This window comes from Haliotis cracherodii, unplaced genomic scaffold (genome assembly GCF_022045235.1).
Source record: "Haliotis cracherodii isolate W230 unplaced genomic scaffold, xgHalCrac1.p SCAF_17, whole genome shotgun sequence".
Taxonomy (NCBI): Eukaryota; Metazoa; Mollusca; class Gastropoda; order Lepetellida; family Haliotidae; genus Haliotis; species Haliotis cracherodii.
In genome coordinates, this window is record NW_027266272.1 from 2,755,784 (window position 1) to 2,774,723 (window position 18,940).

At 40.7% G+C, this 18,940-nt stretch overlaps 1 protein-coding gene across 6 annotated transcripts in view; it reads right to left on the bottom strand.

Annotated features, from left to right (window-relative positions):
• The window catches only part of LOC139464829 (dnaJ homolog subfamily B member 6-like), a 68,387-nt gene that overhangs the window by 42,542 nt on the left and 6,905 nt on the right, over window positions 1–18,940 (bottom strand). Inside the window, exon 1 of one of the 6 annotated variants that reach the window (XM_071246353.1) lies at window positions 3,737–3,967. The exons of 1 other annotated variant lie outside the window; for it this stretch is intronic. The gene's annotated coding sequence lies outside the window, so the exon portion shown is untranslated. Of the gene's footprint in view, window positions 1–3,480; window positions 3,580–3,736; window positions 3,968–18,940 lie in introns of those variants that run through there. 4 more of the 6 variants (XM_071246357.1, XM_071246358.1, XM_071246359.1 and 1 more) reach the window with 4 other exon arrangements.

Sequence of the window (18,940 nt, forward strand, 5' to 3'; positions counted from 1 at the left end):
CAAATCCTTTCATGTTTTTAATCAAGGTGCTCATGTGATTTGATTGGACTTCGCGAAGTACGACCTGTTTTTGTTTTTTTACAATACTGATCTTGATTATCGATCTGAGTGTCTTGACTGAGCGTCGCCATTTTGTTTGAAGCAAATTTAAGTGATAAGAGAGGTGGAATCAGATTGGTCAATAGGAGCGAGATAGCCACTGGTGGCGCTACTGATCGAACCCAGAAATTCAAGTCTAGTTCGGCAAGGGTGGAAACTGGACTTTTACAGTCAGTTAACTCCTTTGATTGCCTTGGAGAGATGTATGTCGGCTAAAGAGTTGAATGATCCATAGAAAAGGAATAGCACTGAAAATATGCACCACACTGCAAATCACAGCTACCTGAGTCAAGCAAAGTTTCTTATTGTTGTAGCATGAATAAGAAACTTACTGAACAACATCCCACATGTACAACGTACCAAAGGTACTGCAGTCGGGAATGCTTGGGAATGAAGACTAAACACTTTAAAGGGAGGTTATGCCGATAATGGCGATTTTCAGTTCAGGTCTAGACACTGTAATTGGTACAAGATGGGATACATATAGACATTATCTTTGGGTAACTGAGGGGCTGCTAGATTGAATTAAATACGACTCAAAAAAAGTTAAACAACAACCGATTTTTTCAAATGACTGTAGTTAATCCGTTATGGGTGTTCTTTAACGTCTTTTGAGTAGTATATATCATACAATCTTGGTGGGACTGACATTCACCAAGCTCCCTTTAACATGTGTAACATCAACCATTCCACTGCCAAGCAAAAAAAAAAAAATGAACTTTTATTCCCCAGATACAGTGTTTCAGTCACACTCTGATCTTTACAGCAACCAGAATGAAGTGTTAAGTTTATCTGTGAAGGGACTGTACCACTTTCGACTTACCAGCTGCATCCACAGCATAACACAGAGAAATGCTAGCTATTTGTGTTCTTTCAGCAGCTAATATTAGAAATCAGTAATATTATGATTGAATCACCCAGCTTCTAGTGCAGCGTTTGAAACTAACTGTTTTAGTCCACTAATCCTTATAATGATAACATAGAAAAAGCCTTAATAACGGCAAATTACTACTAGTCCTTATGATACCTTAACTATTGGTCAGTTTGGCAAGGCACTAGGCACCATGGTTAGCATTGACTACAGATTTGCATTATGACCACAGAGTCTTACAGGGATAGTTTGTCTGTTTGTTGTTTAACGCCGCACTCAGCAATATTCCAGCTACATGTATATGACGGCGGTCTGTAAAATAATCAAGTCTGGACCAGACAATCCAGTGATTTACATCATGAGCATCAATCCACGCAATTGGGATCGATGGCATGCATCAACCAAGTCAGCGAGCCTGACCACCCGATCCCGTTAGTCGCCTCTTACAACAAGCAGTCACCTTTTACGGCAAGCATGGGTTGCTGAAGACCTATTCTATCCCGGAATCTTCACGGGTCTACAGGGATAGAAATTTAGCACTAGCCCTCAAGCCTGATGCCGTTTCACCAATGGTAAAGGTATCCTAAGGGCTGGTAGAATTTCAAACATTTTGGGGGATGTTGCTATATGTTATCACTATTTGGGCTAGTAGACTTCCTTGGTTAGACAGAGGAATAGAAGTCACAATACCAAATGTCATAACACTACAAAACCCATCTCTACACATACTTGGTCACTGAAGTGCCCATTAAATGATTCATCCAGCTCCGTGTTCCGCTGTTATTGATCTGTGAGCTCTTTAGCACTGTTGATGGCTTTTTTCAAAATGTTTGTTGTTTAACGCCACACTCAGCAATATTCCAGCTATATGATGGCGATCTGTAAATAATCGAGTCTCGACCACACAATCCAGTGATTGATATAACGAACAGCGAAACACAGATCTGGATGAATCATTTTTTTCCACAATTCAGATACCATGCCATGCATCAACCAAGTCAGCAAGCCTGACCACCCGATCCTGTTAGTCGCCTCTTACAACCAGCATAGTGGCCTTTTACAGCAGGAATGGGTTGCTGAAGACCTATTCTACCCCGGATCTTCACAGGCCTTTTTCAAAATGAAATAAATACCATTACCATGAACATACATTACTATATACCTTTCTTAAGGTGACTTAGCACTTATTTGGTAACAATAAGGGCATAAAATGTTTAAAAACAGTTTTGAAATATTCTAATTGAATTCCAACACAGTGTAAAGGAAACTGACCCCTTAAAAAGCCCCATAAACAAGATGTCCTCGAAACTAACAATGGCACCCAAACACCACTTTCATCTGTGTGTGGGTGTTTCTACCATGTCTACTTCGAGGAAAGAACCATCATGCACCAGTCCATGGTACTTCCTACAGGTGCTTGCCAATGTTTCACACCTTGGCTTGGACACAAACTAACAGCGTAAACACGGTAGCGAGCTACCTGAATGTTATATAATGTTGTAAAACTGGAGGTCCATGTACATGATATAGGTCTCCCACTGCAAGAGCTGCTCATAGACCATGATTAATAGTGCTTAGTTTTTCACTGGCATTACCAGCAACACAGCACCAAGAGTACTTGGTGTTAAACTGCAGCAGTTTCCGAAATTGAACATGAGTCAGTGAGTGAGTTGGGTTCAAACGCCACTTTTAACAATATTCCAGTTATATCACAGCATGTCAGATAAATATGGGAGGAAACCCAAAAGTGATGCATGTCTCCGACTTTTACTACTTTGAAACACGAAACCCTAGAGTACAGGCATGGTGCTGACGAACCGAGAAACATAATCGGGTCAAACCAGGATTTGAACCCACAATCACAGGTGTCTGGTGTGCCCAAGGGACGAAACATTGCACAGGGAATTTCGGAACCTCAGATGACTGGGCCACCCGTGCCCCAAATTAAGCATTCAAAAGTCAAGGGATCATGACCCTTACGTTATCAGTAATAGTCTTGGTGACATAATAACTGTGTACTCTGTCAACACATACTAAACAACGTAAACAGTAGCCTGACATGTTTTAGTCAGATGCTAAAAATAAGTTTGCATTTCGACAAAATATCTTCAAGGATAATTCTTCACACAAACTAAATTTATCTCAAGTTTGGCAATCTCTCCTTAACATGCCAAGATCATGACTCTACCATAACATGTGAAACATGGATAACATCCAGATTGCAGTCTTGACTGCAATGTACTCAGATACAGCGATAGCAACTAACAGTTTTAGTCCACTAGTCCTTATAATGAAAACATATAGCAAAACCCTTTAAAATGGAAAATTTCTACTAGTCCTTATGATACCTTAGCTACTGGGCAGTTTGGCAAGGACTACAGGACTAGTGCCAATTTCTAACAGTGAGATACTGGTCTGAGACTGACTTCATTTAGATGATGTTAAGGGTAAGGACAAAATAAACTTCAACATGTCAAGACAAATGCTGCAGCAATAATAGAAACACTCACCACATCATGGTCCGTATAATCTTCTATGGATGACTACTAATAAAGACATGGACGGGAGCAAGGATATGGAAACAAGTACTGTAGAGCCCTCCAAGCTACTGCAGTTAAAACCGGAGCCTGCTTGTAGTGGTTAGGGAAATATGTGCTATTTATATCACAGACTCTATAAAAACAAACATGGATCAGGGAACAAGTACAAAAGCTGATAATCATCACTTCTCGTTCAAATCATAACCTGAAGAAGCAGTATATTTACCTTCATCAACATAGTGTCAGGACGTCATGGTATTTCTTCCTCACTCTACAGTTCCAGGTCCCTCAGCCTACTAGTCAATACCTCACAGGTCACAAACCACTGACAGTCCAACCAACACGGAGCAGTCCGGCTGAGCTCATCAGTTACCTCAACATGCTTCCTTCCTGCTCCTCCCCACCTGTGAGCTCCAGCATTCCCCAGCCCTAGTGTTGGTGTGTACAGTTCATCCCACCACTACTGCCACCAACACACCTTGTCTGGAGACTGACACAGCTGGCTGCTACATAGACTTTATACCATGCGATATATCAGTAATATCCAACGTTACCTGATGATCTACTATTAGCTCTATTACTGTGATTAAACACTATATTTACTGGAGGGCAGTTTATTATTATTACTGGTGTACCATATAGTTGTAATATGCTACAATGTCAAAAGTACATTTGTTTGTTTGTTTGTTGTTTAACGCCACACTCAGTAATATTCAAACTATATGATGGCGGTCTGTAAATTAATGAATCTGAACCAGACGATCCAGTGACTGACATCATAAGCATCGATCCACCATGTATATACCATGCTCTCAGGCTTGAACAGACAAAAGTTGGACTTACGTCTTACGTTAACAACATGAATCTACTTCTCAATATGTTAAGTGAATATATATATATGTGGTATCTGTGTAATCCAGTGATTGACATCATGAACATTGATCCACACAAATGGGATACGATGACATGCATCAACCAAGTCAGCGAAGCTGACCACCTGATCCGATTAGTCGTCTCTTATAAGCATAGTCGCCTGTTACGTCAAGCATGAGTTGCTGAAGACCTATTCTACCCCGGACCTTAAGAGTTCGACAATACATAACAGCAATATTTGAGTATCTGTACCTACATCATGTACATTGCCTAAATGCTCTCATGGTTCTAACACTGCATATGCTGGACATGTTTGATAACAACATACCTGAAAGCCAAATGGTTCTGGTTTATCATATTGAAAATCATGATTACTTGATAATCTGTTACAGTTTCATTAGAATTCTTAACCGCAGAATGTGCAGATCGGTAATGTTATCCTAGTTCAATATTGTGAATAATCATTTTCAGCTACTATGGTTACACTTATGCAACTATCAGTATTAATATTGTCACAATGTTATGTATTCACAATCAAGTAGGTGATACAGTGACACAGATTCCACAGTGTGTAACAGTCTATCAAACTGCTGGTGCTATATCACCCATAACAATCTCATTGCTGTCACACATAGCGGAACATAACCCATTATTGAACATAAAACAATGAAATTAAAACATCCAGCGTCTTGGTCATAACTATAAAATACAAGGTTGAACAGAGATACAACAACCAACGCCACACTTTACAAGTCCCCATGCATTTACACGTCATCAGTCTATCGATTTGTGCAGACTGTAGGGCTGTAGTAATTTTGCATACTGAAGTTAACCATCGATCAATCAAGTGAGGTAAATCAAGAAAGTTAGGTAGCATTTATTCATTAATGTTGTTGATTGTAGTCATGGTAGTTAGACTATAAAAAATAGCACACATTTCATTGAATCAGAATGACCTGTTTATGATGGCACATGTGCTTATATGTGGCAATTTGTTTCAAAATAGGGTTACATGAAACAGGAAAGAAACCAATGAATGTTAGTCAGGAGTTATTGTACTGTGAATTGTTCTGTATGGACAGTTGTATCTTGAACTGTGGATGTTGCTGACAAACCTAGAAACATAATCAGGGCAAACTGGAATTTGAACCAACAATCATTTGATTCTGGCGTGCCCAAGGGAAGCAACTCTGTACAGCGAATTGCAGTGCCTTATCAGATACAAAACAGTTTCAGTATGAATAGTAACTGGTTAAGATTTATCCCAAGTGAATATAGGGTATTCACTAGCCACCAAACCACTTTTATATACTTTAATAACAGAAAATTGTTGGCCAATATTTAAGCTGATGCTTGCAAAATGATAACTATCATAATATAACTGCTCACAACATAAGAGGCACAATGCATATTTTGTGTAACAAGTGCCAAGGTGCTTCTCTTTCAACCAGTTCCCAGACCCGATGCTGAATGGAGACCCAGACAGTGTCCAGACCTGATGCTTAACCAAAACCCAGCAGTAAATTAGAGGCTGGCTCTTATTATTGAAGACTACATGACCATTAATTTGTTTTCTTTATAACTATGCATATCAGGGAGAAGCAGGGGTCCGGAAAATTTAAAATCCCAATCGGACATTAACATTTATGCCACGCCCCCTTCAAACAGTGTGTTTTAGTACGACTTTTTACACACAAATTACAAGTTGTTACGTATTCATAATATGATGAATTATGAATTGTTTCAATTTAAATTGTTTAATTCACCGGACAATTAATAACAAATAATATCATTTTAGATATATATGGAAAACATACGTTTGTTTCTGTTATAATAACGATCTGTCAACGTTGTGAACGGTCTAATTAATATTCATGAGTCTGCTCAAGTGTACGCGTTGTAACATTTGGATCGAGACTATTATCCCATATTTGGTTATCACATGACCTTGTGGGAAAAGTTTTTTTTTAAACTAAAAACAAGACAGATAATATAATCATAAATCCTAAACTATCGTTGATAGCAATAGTTATTTGAATACTTTTTCATCTGTACTTAATTATTGACCATAAAAAAATTTGATATCGATCGTCACAGAAAGCAAAATGGCGGTCAATCAAGATTCAATATACGACTAGCTACTGAAAACAATAAAATCTGCAAATCCTTGTTGTATGTCAACCAAGTGAAAGTCGTTAGCCACGACTTACAAAATGATCATTCAGACTTTGAGGGTTTGGCAGATCCGCTCGACTGATCTGCATCGGTCGACTGGCTGTCGTCACGCTTTCGCTTCTTGTCTGAGGTTACGTATCGTAGCATTGTGAGGATAATGAGGTACATCGATGATGCAAGGTATTTATGTACAGTTGTAAACACACTTTACTCAAATTAACAAGATGTTCTCAGTAATAAATCCTCGATTAATCAGTGTCAACTCAGTTTATTGCCTATTACAGTGATTGACCGATTGGACTATCATTCTAAGTACGATGTATTTACAGCAATCAAAACAAACAAAGCTTGTCAGTGTAGATAATCTTCTTTGTGTTACAACTGCAGACAGAAATTGCTCAGTCCTAACTGTTGATCATGTCCGGTCAAAATTTAAGAATGTCCGGACAATACTTTTTAAAATGTCCGGACAGAAAAATTTAAATGTCCGGTAAGCAATATTTTAAACCGGACATTTGAGATTCCCAATCGGACATGTTCGGCGCATATGACGGTTTCCGGACCCCTGGGGAGAAGTCAGTAAAATCTTACATGTCCAGCTTTTCTTGGAGAACAGGCACAAATAAGTCATACAGGTCTCAAAATTGAAACTCTGAAATGGCTATCACCATTTACCACGATTACTACTAATTCTTTGAAAATGTAATTGGTCACAATCACCTAAGTCTTCTACAAACTCAGTAGTTATCAAATCACATAATCCTCAGCCATAGACATGATAGAGATAGCTGCACAATGTATCAAGTTAGATAATCAGTTTCCATACCTTGTTCTGCTATCAAAGACTTATGGAATGAGGCGAGGTGAAATGAAGTTTAATGTCAAATTCAAGATTATTGCACTTACATAGCGACATGCTTGTACCAGTGTGGACTGATGCCAGTTTTATAGGGTGAGCCAAGAGATACCATACCACAATTGGACATGGATACCCCCCCACCACACACAGTATATTGAATCGACCAATCCTTGTGGTATATCGTTACAGCTGAGCACCAGGCAGGGTAACAAGTAACATGTTTTAACAGTTTTTCGTACGATGTGACCAGGAGATTGAACCATGGACCTTCTGCTCTCCAGTCAGATGCTCTATCCACTTGACCATGGAGGCTGTCACTAAATGACTAAATGATAAGACCCATGTAATATAAAGCAACCAATCACTTCCACGACACAAACAATCAATACCTGGGCCACATACAGTCAGAAGTAACACCTGTATCCAAGCAAGCACCTGCAGCCAGTCTAGAATCTCTTCCCAGTCTGGTAGAGCTATCCACAGGATGCATTCCTATGCCTATCTCTATGCAGTTCACCCTGCCTAATTTAGCCGCTTGAGTCATGCTGCTGAAAACCCAGAGGTCTACAAGACCTGCACTTCTCACAGTCCCTCACACCCCATTTTAACATGGCCTCCCCTCTACAGGAAGACCCACCTGTCACCTGACATCTGTATCACCCTGGAAACTGGACTGTCCACCAGAAGCTCACCAGTTGGACAGGAAGTCAGATGGGTGGTACAGCATGGTGGTATAGTGAAGGGGAAGGAGAAGGAGGGTTGAAGAGGTTGTGTGTGGAGGAGGGCTGCCGTTCCTGCCGTTACCTGGCAGTACTAACGGCTGACTGTCAAGATTACCATCTGCCATGCATCAACATCAATAAACACTGTCTTAGGTACATTCAAACTTTTATTTCAAGATGCCTCTCAAGTTTAACTTTTAGGACTACCGTGTTTGTCAAGGAAATGGCCGTCGGGATTATCAAGATTACCATCTGCCTATATAATCTACATATATCAAAAAGCGTCTTCAGATACATTGTAACCTGTCTCAAAAAGCCTGAAAGCTTGACACTTAGTAACTCTAGCAGTGATACACCATGTTTGTCAAGGAAATGATATACCACTTTACATGCCTCTACAGGAAATGACGGTTCACCATATGCTTTTAACATAGATACAGAAAACTGAAATAAACAGTAACAGTTGCCTACCACATCATCTCAACCTGCATTGAAACAACATACATTCCTCATATTGAAAGTTAAACAAACAGGAAACAGTAATCAAAGACAAACACAGTGTTCAAAACTGAGGGGGATCCTTTATAATATTATGGTATTTCAATCAAGGGACAGGTCATATCCCTTAATTAGTTTCAACATCAGGGTAATGACAAGGTCCAGTTGACCCTCATGTTTAGTTTAAGGGAGGTTTCACTACCTTATATAACCACAATCGGGGAAACCTCTTATAAACCTAAAAAATAAAATCATGCTAAGTAAGAGTGAGTGAGTATGGTTTTACGTCGCTTTTAGAAATATTCCAGCAATATCACGGCGGGGGACACCAGAAATGGGCTTCACACATTGTACCCATGTCGGGAATCAAACCCGGGTCTTCGGCGTGACAATCAAATGCTCTAACCACTAGGCTCCCCGACCACCCTGATAAGTAAGACTAGCTAGCCTTAACCGACCTACCGTAGTCGGTATACTCAGGGATGAGAATGGATATTTTCATTTTCAGCTGAATCTTCTTTGCAATGCAGCATGGTCCATAATATGGGGGAAGCCATCAGATTTTAACAAATTTGTGGTCATTAGAATTCTCAGAGCTTCACGGCTCCGCGGAAGATTGTCATCCCACTGTATCCTAACGTTCCAGCAGTGCAGAAGTGTATATTATTGCTCAGTCACAATTATGGAATAAGTTTTAGTTTAATTGAAGTTTGTTCACTACCTTAAGATCTGACAACAAGATTAACTTGTACATGGGTTATTAAGGCGTATATGGTATATTTAGTATCTGGACAAGTTTTGACAAAATTTAAAGTCATGGCATGACTGTCGATTCTATCAAAATACATAGTCAATGACCGAATGTTTCCAACATTACGACATGTACAAATGCCTCTCAGTCTCAGCTGAACATCTGCAACCAGTAATATGCTATTTCAGAACATCCTCAAGTTTGTCAATGAAACATCCCCTGTGCAGCCTCCTCCGCTGTGCACCTCACATCTACGTCGGAACATGATGATACTACACCTGACAACACACTGCGTGGGAGTGTTGGCCAAATCGGTACCGGAAAAACAGACAAACACTGTGTCTACCTTAATCTGAGCTCTTCTGATAACCCAGAGAGTCAGGTTCCTTCATTGGTTAGGGTGGCTGTACAATAGCTGGAGCTGAACAGAGCAATATATATCCTACATCAATGTCCACCGGCAATATTCCTTCATTGGTTAGGGTGGCTGTACAATAGCTGGAGCTGAACAGAGCTATATATCCTACATCAATGTCCACCCGCAATATTCCTTCATTGGTTGGGGTGGCTGTACAATAGCTGGAGCTGAACAGAGCTATATATCCTACATCAATGTCCACCCGCAATATTCCTTCATTGGTTAGGGTGGCTGTACAATAGCTGGAGCTGAACAGAGCTATATATCCTAAATCAATGTCCACCCGCAATATTCCTTCATTGGTTGGGGTGGCTGTACAATAGCTGGAGCTGAACAGAGCAATATATATCCTACATCAATGTCCACCCGCAATATTCCTTCATTGGTTGGGGTGGCTGTACAATAGCTGGAGCTGAACAGAGCTATATATCCTACATCAATGTCCACCAGCAATATTCCTTCATTGGTTGGGGTGGCTGTACAATAGCTGGAGCTGAACAGAGCTATATATCCTACATCAATGTCCATCCGCAATATTCCTTCATTGGTTGGGGTGGCTGTACAATAGCTGGAGCTGAACAGAGCTATATATCCTACATCAATGTCCACCAGCAATATTCCTTCATTGGTTGGGGTGGCTGTACAATTGCTGTAGCTCCACAGAGCTATATATCCTACATCAATGTCCACCAGCAATATTCCTTCATTGGTTGGGGTGACTGTACAATAGCTGTAGCTCCACAGAGCTATATATCCTACATCAATGTCCACCAGCAATATTCCTTCATTGGTTGGGGTGGCTGTACAATAGCTGGAGCTGAACAGAGCTATATATCCTACATCAATGTCCACCCGCAATATTCCTTCATTGGTTAGGGTGGCTGTACAATAATGCAGCTGAACAGAGCTATATATCCTACATCAATGTCCACCCGCAATATTCCTTCATTGGTTGGGGTGGCTGTACAATAGCTGTAGCTCCACAGAGCTATATATCCTACATCAATGTCCACCCACAATATTCCTTCATTGGTTGGGGTGGCTGTACAATAGCTGGAGCTGAACAGAGCTATATATCCTACATCAATGTCCACCAGCAATATTCCTTCATTGGTCTGGGTGGCTGTACATCAATGCAGCTGAACAGAGCTATATATCCTACATCAATGTCCACCGGCAATATTGGGGAGACACTACAGCAACTGTAGACGATCTTGGTGTGGATGATTAACCAAAGGATAATGAAAAGAAACGCATCATATCACTATTTATAGTCAAAGGAAAAAAATGTAGATGCTGCAGAAATTAATGTTGGCTAATGCTTGGTTGTCGAATATTACTCATAGACACCAAATCAGCCTGAAACTCAGCAAACTGACTCCAGGCTTGCTTTCTTGCTTGTTGTTTAATGCTGCTCTAAACAATATTCAAGCTATATGACGGCGGGCTGTAAATAATCAAGCCTGGACCAGACAATCCAGTGATTGACATCATAAGCATCTATCCACGCAGTTGGGATACGATGACATGCATTAACCATGTCAGCAAGCCTGACCAACCGATCCCATTAGTCTTCTCTTACAACAAGCTTAGTTGCCTTTTACGGCAAGTATGGGTTGCTGATTACCTCTAGGCTAGCAGGTTAGCACAAATTACTACCTTGTGATAGTGGTCATGTTAATAGTAGCTGACATTCCTCATGTTTTCACTCATCTAGTTCTACATCCTTCTTAGGATTAGAGAACAAAAGTATCCTAATCATGCTAGTGCTTGAAAACAACAACACTAGTAGGTTAAAAAAAAAGTATTGGTTCACAGGCACTGCATCTTCATAAAGTCCGCCTCACCATTCGTTTTTTTTCCTTTTTTCAATTTTTTTAAATAAATCGTTTAATATTCTGTATCTCGAACACGACCCTGTGGGTGAAATGCTACAATACTAAAATAATGTGATCCAAAACACTGTGTTACGGTGTACATGCGCACTGCGTTACATGCGCACTGTGTTACGGTGTACATGCGCACTGCGTTACATGCGCACTGTGTTACGGTGTACATGCGCACTGCGTTACATGCGCACTGCGTTACGGTGTACATGCGCACTGCGTTACATGCGCACTGCGTTACGGTGTACATGCGCACTGCTCTACTGTGTACAAAACACTGTGTTACAGTGTACCTGCGCACTGCGTTACGGTGTACCTGCGCACTGCGTTACGGTGTACATGCGCACTGCGTTACGGTGTACCTGCGCACTGCGTTACGGTGTACATGCGCACTGCGTTACGGTGTACATGCGCACTGCGTTACGGTGTACATGCGCACTGCGTTACGGTGTACATGCGCACTGCGTTACATGCGCACTGCGTTACGGTGTACATGCGCACTGCGTTACGGTGTACATGCGCACTGCGTTACGGTGTACATGCGCACTGCGTTACGGTGTACATGCGCACTGCGTTACGGTGTACATGCGCACTGCGTTACGGTGTACATGCGCACTGCGTTACTGTGCATCTCGTGTAATGGTCATAGCGGCAATAGGATTGTATGCTTGTATTGCCGTCTGCAAATTTGGTCAATGAAAACAAGAAATTTACGATAAAAGATCACTAGACATAATGAACTATAAATTCAGTACATGGTGAATTGGTGTGATTTGCCAATCAGTTCATACACGATTTCACTGAATAAAATTGCTTGAAATCTTGGATAAAAGTTACTTCCAGTTTTGTGTGCTCACGATAACATCTTCCCTTTGTAAAATAAAATCAAAGCTCATTGCATGCGCGTATTATGCACACAGTGCTAGTCAAATACTGTATTTAACTCATCAAGGAATACATTTATGCCCTTCCCAGGTTGATTATACACAACTTTTTCTTTGGTCACATGTTAGTTTGAACAACCAAAACAAACCTCACCATGCGCACTATATTTTCAAAAGCCATTGCCTGAGAATCAATTCTTTAATTTTTTCAAGCCCTGTACATGATGTCATGGCTATATACAGTTAAACCTAGATTAGGCTTCATTAGTTGGTGACGGTCTCACAGCCTCGGAGTAAAATAGCTCACCGAGATACCATGCCGCAGTTTAACATGAATACCCCACTCAGACACAGTATACTGACTCCGAGCTGACCAGTCCTTGTTTTATCCCCTTAATGCAGAGCGCCAGACAGGGTAACCACAAGTACCATCTTTTAACGTCTTTTGGTATGACACGGCCAGGGATCGAACCCTGTACCTTCCGCTCTCCGGGTGGACATTCTACCACTAGACCACGGAGGCGGTCCAGACATCTTCGGAGTCCATTCTACACATATGACCTACAATTTACTACATATGTGATAACGACCTAGGTGTACTACTAGCAGATGTATCAAGCATATATTACCTAGAATGTACAAAGTCTCGGCTAGGTTAATATCAGTTGACATGGTTAAGATACTTCCTGGTCTCTGTCAATTACAATTACATGTGGTATAGTTTGCTCAGGGGACTTATTCTAAGCCAGAATCCCCACACGAGTGTATCCCATTGGAAGTTGAATTTGAGGTAAAAACTTCATAGGTGTACATGTATTTTCTTGCTAGATCTTAACTCTCACTTTCAGCAGACATGGAACGTTTCACTTTTTCCTGACACAGGGAACCCCCATATTTCATGAAATATATCTGACACGCTTGATGTAAATAAAGTTTGTTGGAAATGTAAACTTGATATCTATTTATGTATGAGCAATACTTGTGACTCCAATAATTTCTGTTGGACTTGAACATGTTGAAAACTAATTTCTTGGGAGTCAGTCTGACCCTGAGATAGCAAAGGCTAGGAAAACTCCTGGCTTCAAAGCTAGCTTCAAACACCATGCGGACATGTTTTGACAACTGGTTTGTCCCTTTCAACATGTGATCAATTGTGTCAACAATATATCCACTACAATCAATAAACACGAATGAACTAATTTTGTTCAAATATTTACTTTACACCATGTTTAAGTTTGTTGTTTGTTGTTTAATGCTGCATTCAGCAATATTCCAGTTATATGAGGGCTGTCTGGACCAGGCAATCGAATGATTGACGTCATGAGCATCGATCAACACAATTGCGATACGATGACATGCATCAAACAGGTCGGCGAGCCTGATCACCCGATCCCTTTAGTTGCCTCTTATGACAAGCACAGTCGCATTTTACGGCAAGCATGGGTTGTTGAAAACCTATTCTACCCGGATCTTCACGGGTCGGGAAGGCAGTAGTGGTCGATGTGAACACCATGTTTCAACCAACATGTTGTGCATACAGGCAAACATGTCTGCTACATCTTAGACATGGTAGAAGCCCAGGACAGGTTCGTTATCACAGGTGGTGCATACTATTTTATATTGTCCCCAAGCAAACAATAAACATGATATAATCACCCATTGTCAGTACGGAAACAGAATATATTGTCCTATATACAAACAATCTGACGAAAACAATGGCCTTTGTCTGGGTGCAGATATACAAAGTGATCTTAACTTTAACACGATCATAACTCCCATACCTTAACATAGACATACGACAGTCGTAGCGCTAAGGTTGTTTTGTGCAACAACAACCAGGGTAGAATAAGGTCCCTCTAGTCCGCTGAACTAATATATAGTTATCTATAAGGTAAAATATAACATTCTATAGAGGTAGACTAAAGTATCAAAGGAGCCCTGAGGTCTCTAAATTTCCTAGAGCTGAGAACGAAAAGAGTAGAGGCTGTTACTGCTAGAGATGAGATGATAGTGGAATGGGGGTAAATGTGTAATTTGATGCTCTAGGGTCTGTAGGGTAAGAATGACCAGCCCCATGCTAGTTTTAAGAAATGAGGAAATGGGTACTGTGGGGATCAATTTGGCGTAAAAACCAAACTGCCAGGTATACGCTGAATAACTGTGTGTCGCAGTGCTACTACAAACAAGAGACTCAACCAGTGAACCACTCCAGTGGCCAGACAATCAAGAAATTGCTAGCCACGACACTGAGAGTTCTGCTGATTGGGAAAGGAGCATCAAGGCCTGATATATAATTAGCACACAATCCACCTGCCTTGAGAAGATGAATTGGGGATTATCATGATTATCTGTCCTGTTAGTGAAGATACATTGGTGCTAGTCCAAAACCTTTGGTGAACAGCTTCCAGTTTTCTTTCACAAGAAACAGGTAATTGTACAGATGTGGGGATACCGGGTAAGAATATAGGTCCCCAGCAACCTGTGCTTTTCACACTGTGTCCTAAGCAGTGACCAAATGGATCAGGTGGTCAGTTTCGGAGGCTTAGTCGCACACTGAGAAAACTTCTAATATTACAAATGCCACTTCAAGATATAATATAAACCCTCACAACTTTCCACCAGTCTTGGACCAGCAGCCTTAGTAAGTCAACATATTCAATCCCTGAAAATACTTCTTCTGATACAAATGCCACTTCAAGATATTGTACAACACCTTCAACAAACTTTTCAGTAGTCCCATACTAGCAGCCTAGTCAAACTCTGAGAAAAATAATATTGATACAATGCTTACAACGTTTCACTTATCTCGGCCTAGTGGGAACGTCAAACCCTGAGAAAACTATCATTGATAGCAGGGCTTACAACTGTTCATAAGTTTGTTTGGGACTAGCCAAGTAGTGGCCACATCAAACCATGCCCATGTATTGTTTTCATGTTATAGCTCTAAAATTAAATATTGAACCATAAAATGCAGCAGAGCAGTGTTTCTGAAGCCAATCCATAGCTGGTTATCTGAGGCAGGTGGCTCCGATTCCTGCTGGCCTCTACAGTTTATCAGGGCAGGAGCGTGTCAGCCTCCCCAGCAAGCTTCCACCTCTCAACACCCTGGGTTGCCTCCCCTGCCCCCTCACCCTAGAGAAACCACATCCCTCAAATGCCTTGCTTATCAACCTCACCTACTTATATACAGCCTAACTAGTCTCAATTATACACTCGTTAGACATGGTGGATGGATAGATGTATACATATAGTATAAGAAAAAGCAACTGCTGTGGAATTTCAGTTTGTGTTTTGCTAAATCAGTTTGTCATCTTGTCTGGTTAAAAGAAACATGGTTATCTTTCCCTGACTTAATTAAGAAATGGGACGGGAATGCTTTAACTTTCAAAGGCATGATAAGGAGAGCAATGAATATCTCGAGGACATGATATAAATAACATGGTGGCTGCAGGCTCTTGAAAACTGGTCTGGGATATAATGGTGGGAAAACGGCAGTGAATGTAGCAATAAATTGGGGTGGGGGTGGGGGTGGGGGGAGAGAGAAAGAGAAGGAACAGTCCATCCGATTGACAGCCTGTAAATAAATCCAGTCCAGTGATTCATTGCATGTATCTGACCCACCAATCCATTTGTCAACTCCGACAACAAGCATAGGTTGCTGGGGACTATAACCTGGAATGACCACAGGATGAGGTCGCTAAGACAAGACTAACCTCTGTCATGTTTTGTTTTGTTTTGTTTGTTTGATGTTTTATGCCTCACTCAGCAGTATTCCAGTTATATGACGCGGTCTATAAATAATCAAGTCTGGACCAGACAATCCAGTGATTGACATCATGAGCATCAATCTACACAAATGGGATACGATGACATGCATCAACCAAGTCAGCAAGCCTGACCACCCGATCCCATTAGTTGCCTCTTCCAACAAGCATACGGCAAGCATACGGCAATGATGGGTTGCTGAACACCTATTCTACCCCGAATCTTCACGGGTCTCCGTCATGTCCTCAGGTCCTGTGCAAAACACAAAATGACTGCCAAAGTATGTACTGAAATGATTCCTAAAGGGCATGAAACTGCATGAAAAGTTCTGGGGTTCTTGCCACAACTCTAACGATAAACCTTAAAGACTAACATAGGTGCTTGATCAAAATACCATAGAACACCTCACAAACACCTGTACATGTCCCCCACCCCAACCCCATGTGGAAAATGTTAATATTGAAATTTAAAAAAGCACAGCACAGAAGAAATGACAGGCAATGAGATACTGACTAACATCAACAGTTTAATGCAAAGCATGTCAAGTGATGCTGTACACATTTGGGATTAATCCACTAGTTGTAAGCAACATGTCTAAAGACAACTGTCAAAAAGCTTTTCCAAACCTTGGAGCAGACATGAAACGTTACACATATAGGCCTACCCTACCATCAGAATCTACAAATGCCAACTCACCAAAACCAGCCCCAGCATGATATGGCTCATGCTGACACAACAGCACAAGTGACTTGCCTAGGTAGGTGAGGTGTGCTTTTCCTTGCACACACTTCCATACCTCGTGGGCAAACACTGGCAAGAGTACAACACAGTAAGGTTACTGCTGTGGCGCAATACACAGCCTCCTCACAAACTGGACAGGTATTTCACACCTGCAGTAACGAGACAAACACTTGCTCCCTTTGCTGAGCTTACTTCATTTCATTAAAGGTTGCTGTGCTATATCCCCGACAGGTCTTGATGCAATCGTCCTAAATAATGATCAAACATGTCATCTGTGCAGGAAGCTTATTAAATCTCTTGCAACAGCTTGTCACTCAATAACATAAGCATCGCAATCCACAGAAAACCATATACACTGGATTTATTTTTGGACCTAATTTTAAGTTTCAGTCATAAGTTCTTGTGATTACGGTTTTCTTTTCTTTTTGAACGAGACTGACATCCTGAATAAGTTTACTGTGAGCAGTAAGTAGGTAATAGCCCAAAATGAATCTATTAGCCCGAAATGAGCTGCAGACTGGCTAGATATCACCAATGGTTTTTTAACCGTGGTTACATGTTAATATATGGACTTGGGCTGTTACGATTCACTCGCAACTTCGGTGAATCGAACTGTATCCATTCATGAATTAAATTAAATTCATGGCCACTAGAATCGAATATTCATGAAAATGCAATCATGTGAATTTCATACCCTGTATCTAAAAATATCCATTAGAACATATGATAAGCATAGATCTCTTCAAAGACAACACTCTTATAATATTTAATTTAACAGTAATGTGGTCACTGGTCATTGTTGCATTTGAGCAGATACTAGTACCTGGACAAGTACAGTACATAAATTTATTACCCACGTGGTGAAGATACAGGTGGTAAGATACTAAATCCGTAAGTCACACGTGTGTCGTACAAGGTTGACCTTGTTTTATTTGTTTTGATTGGATAACCGTGACCTCTGTCACACTGGGACTACTTTTTTCATTCCTAAAAATCGCGAGACGTCATTCATTTTGCAACAAGGCAGAACTGAAGAAATTAATGAGAATGAGAGATATTTAAAACACTTTATTAAACCAAACAAAATAATAACACTCATCAAATTCGGTTTGCATTATATATAATTTATGCATAGAGCTTCTACAGACATTATATAATCGAGCTATATCCATTTACAATGTACGACTACCAATCAATAGAGTGAGGGTCCCCATGAGCGTGCCATCAATGTCCCCGTCAAAGCGTATTTTGTGGCCCTGTTTCGGGCGGTGTTGTTCATGAATGAACGTACACGACTGCACGACCAAATCACTAAAAGTGAAGTGAAAACTCTGTGGAAGTGTGCCTGACTTCTGATTTTGTGGCCCCAAACATCCCAAATGTGAACAATAACAATCCCAATGTCTAGCGTAAAACGCTGTGAGAAGATCACGGTCGTCTTTTCTTATTCCGGTGGTGACCTTGCCCTTCGATCGTTAGAAGCTGTCACTGACATGCAAGCAGACTTGAGTTTGTTGATTTTCACGTCTTCAGTATAGGGTGGTACAGTTAACATGAATGTCTTTGGCGAACACTCTGATTTCACTCTTCCAAAATGGTACGAACATGATATAAATTCAGCTGATAGATCAAGGAAACCGATCCATTTTGATTAAATATATGGGACACCGGCAGTGCGAGTGACCGACTGTTAGTCCGATATTCAAAACGTGCCGCTAATGTGACTTTTCAAATTTTCTTATACAGTGTTATAGGTGTCCTTTGTACTAACAACATGCTGTTTTGTCAACAATGCCCATATTAGGGCATATATCAATATTCATGTGCACCCAGATTTTGCAACTGGTTTCAGTTTGGT